Source organism: Hesperophylax consimilis, chromosome 19 (genome assembly GCF_061612785.1).
Source record: "Hesperophylax consimilis isolate HC1 chromosome 19, BYU_Hcon_1.0, whole genome shotgun sequence".
NCBI classification, from domain to species: Eukaryota; Metazoa; Arthropoda; class Insecta; order Trichoptera; family Limnephilidae; genus Hesperophylax; species Hesperophylax consimilis.
Genome location: NC_142854.1, coordinates 33,638,390 through 33,647,730, shown reverse-complemented (window position 1 = coordinate 33,647,730; position 9,341 = coordinate 33,638,390). Strand labels below are relative to the sequence as shown.

Genomic DNA, 9,341 nt, shown 5'->3' with positions numbered 1-9,341 from the left:
TTCACCTTGACAACCACCGCCCCACCACATCAGCATAATGGAATTCATGCTGGTACGACAACAGAACCCGGATACCTCTCGACCTCCGCAACAACCTCTCTCAACCACAACCAAGAAGCACAGTTCAATTTCTAAGGCCCTAGTGAATACTTGAGTGCAATCTCAAATGGGTCAAGTTACAGTGAAAGTGTAACTTCATAACTTCAGTGAAATTACGTCCACTTGGTACTTTACGAAAACACTACGCTCTTTAAACTTAGCTTACAGACCAATGAAATTTTAGAGTCCTTTTTTTCAATCGCATAACCTTGAATGTTTTCTCACCATTGCATAACCATGTATTTTTTTTCTTTTTTCAAATCAACACTGCAATTTACTCTCTACTTCTCTCACAACAAGGTAAAAAGGATTTTTCTGCGCCTTTTGCTTCATTACCACGTCACCTTTTACTGGCGGAGGGGAAATGTGTTATGAAGCCCAGTCACCCTATACATTAAAGCACAGTCACCCTATACATTAAAGTACGGTCACCCTAGATCCCCACCCCGCGGACAAAGCACGCAAAACAAATGGTCAAGCGCGCCGTCGCTCCCGCGTGTGCCGGCCGCCAGTCTAAATCCAACCTCGGCCTCGGACACTGTTCCCTGCCCCCCGCTGAATCATCGCTCACTCGAGCATGACGCAATCCTTACCGGAACCCGCGAAATCACGCGACCGAACCGCAACATAAACGGACTCTATTGTGGCCACGAGCGTCCAGCATGACATGGCGGAGCAGTAAGCACCTCCTGAATTTTCCCCCTTTTATTGTGTTCATTTCATAAATTCACCTAGTTACCAATTCACCCTGTTGAGGGGGAGAGAGAATTCGATAATAGGTATGTGTTCTTTAAAGCTAATATGTGCTCCCCGTGTAATTCTACTGTAATAAACCTTTGTCCTACAAGTTCTGTTTTGTGATAATTGAAGTGACCTTTCCCCATATACTGACCGTTGGGGACGTGGAAGTGAACACAGAGTCCCCCACGCCCAGATGAACTTAGATTTTCACCTGTCTACCACGAGCTAGCCTAACCTGCCCTTGGTTCGATTCCAATTTGGGGCCTAAACGCCATTTATATTACACTGACTTCCAAGAGGGGGCATTTTACATTACAGTAGGATGATGAATATTTATAAAAAGAATTAGGAGAAACCTTGTGTGTAACAAGCAAGGTACCCACGGAAGATACCACAAATCAAAACCACCCAAACCAACCCAAACTAACCTAACCCAACCTAACCGAACCGCTAACCCAACGAGCTACTTCCATTGCTCAGAAAAAATGCACATTGTCAACAATCAATACTGATGCATTCACTATAATTAAAAAAATATGATACAAAAAACGAAAAAAATATTGGTGCATACAACGAGATATTATAAGATTTGTATCAATTCCTTTTATTGAATAATCAATCAATTTACAGAGTATAATCATTTATGATTACAAAGATTACTAAATTTATGTTATAATGCATACTGGCCTATAATTTGTTACTTCTCTCTTTTTTCCCTTTTTTGAAAATAGGCATCAAATGACTAAACTTCCAAAAGAAACACACCTGATGAGAGTAACTTCATAAATAACTTATGTATGGGATGTGATAATGAATGTATACAATTAACTAGGAATCTAGGTGGAAATTTATCGGGTCCTGCGGATTTGGGGGAATCAAGACTCTCCAGAACATATATAACGTCATCTATAGTGACTGCACAGTCAGATATATTAAGGTTTTCAACCAAATTAGAACAAGAGTACTTACTGTTTACACTTTTACTAACATATATTATACACCACAATAAAACTGAGCAAACAGATTAACAGTTTCCTGTAGATTTTGTGATAGTTTACAATCGAATGACAAGTGACATAGTACTAGGTATATAAGTTCAATTTTCTTTTTGGAATTTAACATATTTACAAAATAAATTTGAGTCCCCTATGAGAGAGCCTTCGACAACACACATGTAACTGTTATAACAGTTTGTAGAGAGCTTATTATATTCTGCCCTCAATATATGAAAGGAAATATGATCGATAGCCAGGCGAATTTGTAATTAAGTCTATCAGTTCTTTTGAGAACCATTTCGGCAATTCAGTTTGCCTGTAAATTGTCAAGGGTACAATATTTTTGATTGCAAAATTAACAATGGAGTAAAATTTAACAAGTTGTACATTAATGTCAGCATCAGTGTCCAAGAATGACGGGTCAATCTGTTTAATTGAGTTCATGTTTAAATAAGCCGCGACCAATTGGCTGGCACAATCGTAATTCAACACATCCATCGTTTCGTTCTGGTTGGCCGTATAATCATTTTATCTTCAAAATTTAAATATATTTTTAATGATCTAAGATGCACGAGCTGTGTGAGAGTCATAGTTGCTTCCGAGAAGAGTAAATAAAATCAAGGTTTTTAACATCAGCTAAACTAAAGATTTGAACGTTTTTCGTGTATATCATTTATCTTGCATTTCATGGAGAATTTCGAGGTGTGGTTAAAATTTTCAATTAAAAATGTTTTACGGAAACTTTTAACTGTGAGTCAGCATATGGTTCATTAGAAAACCCTTTCGAGAATATTAATCGTTGAATGTGAAACATGCAATTTTTTTTCCTGACTCTTCTGTTAATTATAACGTGTCTTCTCAAATCTTTTTTCTTTCTTTCGTTTCATGCGGAACAAAAAAAGGTTAACTCCACTGTGAGTCAGCATTTGTCTTATCAGATTGCCCTTCAGAGATCATAGTTGCATTTGAAAAATAAAAAAAGGTTTTTTTCCAATGTAAGTCAGAATGTGACCAGTCAGATTGCTTTTTATAGAAGATGCATAGCTACAGTCAGAACATAAAAAAGGTTTTCACCACTGTGAGTCTGCATGTGGCTCGTCAGAGTGCCCCTTTGAGAACATGAATAATATCACTATGAACATGAAAAAGGTTTTTCTCCACTGTGAGACAGCATGCGAATCGTCAGATAGCTTTTTTTAGAATACAAATTGTTGCAATCAGAACACGAAAAAGGTTTTACTCTAATGTGAGTCATCATGTGTCTCGTCAGTTGGTATTTTTGAGAAAACGAATTGTTGGACTCAAAACATAAAAAAAGTTTTTCAACACAGTGAGTCAACATGTGGCTCTTCAGAGTTGCCTTCGGAACATGAAAAGGGTTTTTCTGAACTGTGAGTCTGCATGTGGCTTTTCAAATTGCTTTTTTTAAGAAGATGAAAATTGCACTCAGAACATGAAAAAGGTTTTTCTCCACTGTGAGTCAGCATGTGAATCGTCAGATTGCTTTTTCGAGAAGATGCATATTTGCACTCTGAAAATGAAAAAGGTTTTTCTCCCCTGTAAGTCCACATGTGTCTTTTCAAAACGTCTTTTTGAGAACATGAATAGTTGCACTCCAAACATGAAAAAGGTTTTTCTCCTCCGTGATTCAGCAAGTGTCTCTTCAGATGGCTTTTGGTAGAATATGAGTTGATGCACTTGGAACATTAAAAAGGTTTTTCTCCACTGTGAGTTAGAATGTGCCTCGTCAGATTGCGTTTTGTATCATATGAATTGATGCACTTGGAACATGAAAAAGGTTTTTCTCCACTGTGAGTCAGCATGTGAATCGTCAGATTGCTTTTTTGAGAAGATGCATAATTGCACTCAGAACATGAAAAAGGTTTTTCTCCACTGTGAGACAGCATGTGAATCGTCAGATTGCTTTTTTGAAAAGATGTATAATTGCACTCAGAACATGAAAAAGGTTTTTTTCCACTGTGAGTCAGCATGTGGCTTTTCAGAGTGGTTTTTCGAGAAGATGCATAATTGCACTCAGAACATGAAAAAGGTTTTTCTCTACTGTGAGTCAGCATGTGGCTTTTCAGATTGCTTTTTTGAGAAGATGCAAAATTGCACTCAGAACATGAAAAAGGTTTTTCTCCACTGTGAGTCCGCATGTGAATCGTCAGATTGCTTTTTTGAAAAGATGTATAATTGCACTCAGAACATGAAAAAGGTTTTTTTCCACTGTGAGTCAGCATGTGGCTTTTCAGAGTAGTTTTTTGAGAAGATGCATAATTGCACTCAGAACATGAAAAAGGTTTTTCTCTACTGTGAGTCAGCATGTGGCTTTTCAGATTGCTTTTTTGATAACATACATAATTGCACTCAGAACATGAAAAAGGTTTTTCACCACTGTGAGTCAGCATGTGTCTCGTCAGATAGCTTTTTCTAGAATATGATTTGATGCACTTAGAACATGAAAAAGGTTTTTCTCCACTGTGAGTCAGAATATGAAACGTAAGATCAATTTTTCGAGAATATGAATTGTCGCACTCCGAACATGAAAAATGTTTTTTTCCTGCATGTGTGCGTAAGTGCCTTTTGAAATTCGACTTATGAGAATGGTAGTAGATACAATGAGGCCAAATTATTTGTTTTTCCACAGGATGCGTCAAGACGATATCTGTTGAAGAAAATAAAATAACACGATTATAAATGCTTAGTACCACTTAATATCTACACTTAGCATAAGAAAGGACAGAAATTGAAAAAAAAATTAACAAATCACGATGTCAGAAATAGTTAAATTTCAGAAAAATAATTGTTTTTACCGGATTGGTCAATTCTTTCAAAGCGTTCTAAGCATTCCTTTTTAACATCCGGCAGGTCTATGTCAATTTCCATACAAGGGAATCCCCCATCATTATCTTCTCGGCGTCCGAGTTCCGCCTTGACGGTTATAGTCTCCACATTAATGCAATCTATAAAACAACATGTACGTACATTGACAATTAATGTTAAACAAAACAATTTTTTTCAAAATTAAATATTTTAGATAAAATACATAATTTTTTAACCCTGCAGAAGTGAGAATTAGTTGAAGAGAGTTCAAGGTTCATTTGAGAAAATTAATAAGAATAACCCCGGATGTCCGCTTTAGGAAGGAAAAGGTATTTGTTCTTGAGCACCTTCAGTATGGAGTTGTTTTAAGTCAACGAAATGATGTTTTCTTCCATCGATGTGTATTTTTAACGTATGAGGATGATGTGGAAAACTTAAGGAATCGAGCACTTATTGTGTGCATTGGCGGCTTCTGTGATCGTAGGGTATGGCTTTCGACTAGTAATTTGGAGGCCCCGGGATAAAATCCAAGCGTGATACATGATATTATATTCCAGAGTGGGAGATACTATCGGTATCGCCTTGCTATAAACATTTTTTTTCATTTAAAAATCGATTGAAATTATAAGATCTGAATAGGCAGTTACTTCCACCTTTCACCTCCCTCCCCTCCTTTTGACCTTAAGCCACACAACAGTTGGGACTCGTGTGGAGTATTCTCCATTGGGGTAGGGAGGTTGGATTAATAATATATATTTTATTTAACATAAGCGATGCAACTAACTGGCTGTCTGAGTACTCTCCGCATATCGCAAACATTCCTTCTTTACATCTGGGAGGTCAAAGTCCAGATCCGTGTACGGCATTTCACTTCCGCCTTCTTCCTGGAGCCCTGGTTCCGTCTTGATGGAAACAGTTTCTGGATTTACTAAATCCATGGCACAGCTGTCGTAGGCTTCAGTAATTGTTACAATATATATACCTGAAACAGAACATAGTTGTAGGGGAACCTTATTTTAAATGAGCCTTATATTTTGTTTGGTTAAATATATTGTCAAAACAATGACATCTTATGTGAAACATTTATTTGGAAATAAATATTGTGACTATCTCGACCTTGAAGTTGACATTTGAAATCTGGTGAAAGATTTGTCGGATAACTCAATATAACTAGAACCATAAGTAAATTTAAGCCGGTAAAGCTTTTATTGAGTCACTTATCCGCCTTTAACAGAATAATTTAATTTTAAACTAATTTAAAAATATTTTTTATTAAAATAAGCAGACGTCTAATTGACAGTTTGAACGTTCCCCAAACAAAAGGCCAATAGATTTCCTGACTTAGGTGTACCGATAACGGCCGCTACCAAAATGATTAGCGTGATAAGTAAAACTTACTAATAAATATCACAAGCACGGGAAGATAAATTTAACTTCGTGGGTTCAACAGTGTAAGCGATATAAAGTAGAACAAAAACCAGGTGAGGCGAATGGCGAAGAAAAAGGATGAGTCAACAAATTAGGTTAGTTTTACACAGACAATAATAAAGTCATAGACAAGCATTATGCCACCAGCAGTAATGCTTGTATATTTTATTTAACAAAAAACCGATGTATGCAAAAAGTTACAGACGGGTAAATTAATTATATTGTCTCCAAAATACGCATTTATTGCGTTGTGTTGTGTGTTAAAGTGGTTATCTCCAGCCATAGACTGAAGAACATTAGACAGTGCGTATGAAGATATAAACAGTTTGAATAAATGGTTGGATGACAATTACCTATCATTAAAAACTTATTACAAAACAACTAATAGACAGGCAGTCTGTGGAGGATCATATAAAACTTATTACATAACATTGACACTAACAGACAGACAGTCTGGGGAGGATAATATAAAACACACTTAGCCCAATTGGAAGTTATCCAAAGAAAACTCATAACAAGGTGAGTAACTCCAGTTGCAGGTTAGTACAACACAGAAAATTTGTTATCTAATGAGGCGGTAATTGACTATTTATAGAAACAATTCATATTCATTAGTAAAAGGAGCGTAACTGATGACAATTCTTTACCTGCAACTGACGTTTTTTATACGCATTTAAACAAACAAAAAACTAACATTTGATTCAACTTAATGACAATGAACAACTACTTGTTGCATTTACGATTTTGAAAAATATTGATAATTAATATTATATACGTAAATAATAATTTACGCAAAAATTAGCCAACCGACGCACCATTTTGACAAAACACCGATATGAAGTTTGCGCATAATTCGCGTTTGTTTGTAGGCAGTATTGCCAACCTAACAATAGAAACCACGTAACCAGGGGCGTACAACTCCCGTCTGACCTTGAAACCCTGATGGGAGGAGTTATCCCTAACCCAAATTCTTATAGACAAAGCTGTTGTGGCTGAAAGTTCACATCTCACTGGCTTACAGCAAAAATTGTAGTTTCATATCTCGCTCTCTACCATAGCGACTTGTGTTACAGAAAGAGAAGCTAAGTATCGGTTACGCTCCGATAAAAATTAACGGTAATTTCCAAGACGCCATTTCGAAGGTTGAAGTTGAAGTCAGTTGAAGTTTTTAGCGTACATATTTTGAATTTTCTTTCACCCATCTAAAAATAATGTTGCGTGCTAGAATTCTTCAAGGTGATAAATTAATGCCGTGTTGTGTTAAAGGTTGCTCAGACTGATTCGATAATCCGGTGCTAGCAAGAAGCAGCAAGAAATACGTTTGTTTGTGGGTTTCATTTCGCGATTGAAAGCATACGGTACTTTTGGGATTTAAAAATAATGCGTTGCCAACGCTTAATCTTCCAATCATCATAAAATATCCGGTCTATCTCCACCGATTGAAAGAAGGACCCGATCCCGTTGTTAAATACTGGTACTAACCTCTCGTTTTTAGATCTAATGTTCCTGATTCCTGATTCCTGAACGTACTTCATTGGCTAATAATTTGATTAATTTTCCTTTTCAGACCTATCCGTATTCCGACGCGATCATATACCACGTATTAGGATGCTCAAATTGCTAAACAAAGCCACGATTACATCAAACAAGGTCATTTAAACCTCTCCAGAATTACATCATGTAAGTACCTTATTCAGATTTAACCAGTATTTTCAATGATGTTTGCTGACGACAAAGCTGTGGAAATTAAATGAAACCCTTGCAGGAGAACTTAAATAACTTCTAGTGCTGTGGCAGTAATAATAAACACTTAAATTTGTTACTCTTTAACTAATATTTATAAGATGTAAGTCACCTACAGTACGCTTCAACAGTGTGGAATCCTCGTCATTTGAAGGAATATTCTGAAGGTATACACCTAATTTATATTGCAGTGAAACTCGCTCAAGAAGTTTTGTTTTCGCTCCCTACAAATTCTGCAGAAACTGCATAAAACGCGATTTTTTCCCATACCTACAAGAAAGTTCACAAGTTCAACAGTGAATTAATCCATCACCATTAATGTCCCCTTTTTCTTAAAATATTTTTAATTAATTTTAATCCATGAAATTTATATGTGTACAATACTAGAATAGAATCATTGGTCTCAAATCTTGTCTTTTTCTAGGTAAGACGAAGGGCATTTTGAGCTGCATTGGTCCGACGGCAGCCCTTTCTCCCAGGAAACAGAAGACGCACTTGGAGATTTTGGGGACCAGACGGCAGCTGCGATATGTATAACATTTGTATATATATAACAGACTTCTCTGTAGGCCTTTTTAAGGTATACAATTCCGTAGTACATTATTTTGATATTCTCATAAGGTCTCGCCAGCGTTAGCAATGTAAGCGGCCATAAATAATCTTTATATCGACTTTTCTCTGCTTTTTGTCAATGCATGTGTTATTTATCTAAACCTTCCGGAAGAAATTCTCTAAATGATGCTGAAAACCTTATCGAAATCAGTCGCATAGTTAAGAAGAACTAAGTGCACAAACAGACAGACGCGAATGTCACTTTATTTTATACTATTTATAGAAAATGGATTCCACTACGAATTGTCAGTATCTAAAATAGAAATATTAATTACATGTTCTTAACTTCTATTTCATAATATCTTTTGTTGTTTTATGTTGTTTTGTTATTTCTTATATTATGGTTTATGTATTATGATTTAAATTATACCATGTAAAAGTCAAAAGGCGTTACTATTACTTGACATAATGAATATCTTTCAACACGTTGAATATGTATTTTGTGTATATATTTTTGTGCAAGGTCAAATTAAATCCTATTAAATTGTTGCAGTAAGACAGAAATCCTGGGTTCGATTCCTAGTTGAGACCGTTACTTTTTATTTTTCTGTGTCTTGTTCTGTTTCATGTTTTGTTTAGATATATAATTATTATCTTCTACTTCAAAAATAAATCAATGCTCAATACATCGGTTGTACTGACCCTGTTTTGTATTACTGTCCATTGTCTTTTTGAAAATAAAAAATATTTTTATGTGTGCATAGCTTTGGGTTTTTTTAATTTTCCTTTTCCTGCATTCCAATATTTTTATTTGTAAAATATATTTTTTTTGGGCTAGTGAATGAACGATGTTAGTTGGGTGCAGTTATATTGTCTATGTTTGCACTTTTTTTAAATGTCCTTGAGATTTCTTTATGGTCCACAATATATTTACCTCTCTGGACCAAACGACCGTTT

The 9,341-nt window shown here is 35.8% G+C and overlaps 1 long non-coding RNA gene across 1 annotated transcript; it reads right to left on the bottom strand.

Moving 5' to 3' along the window:
• Positions 1 to 3,975: 3,975 nt before the first annotated feature.
• LOC149415188 (uncharacterized) lies at positions 3,976 to 6,141 on the bottom strand. The gene is made up of 4 exons (XR_016303920.1): positions 6,060 to 6,141; positions 5,446 to 5,643; positions 4,652 to 4,801; positions 3,976 to 4,503 (listed from the first exon to the last, which is right to left on the bottom strand). It is a non-coding gene; the product is annotated as an uncharacterized LOC149415188 (long non-coding RNA).
• Positions 6,142 to 9,341: the final 3,200 nt, after the last annotated feature.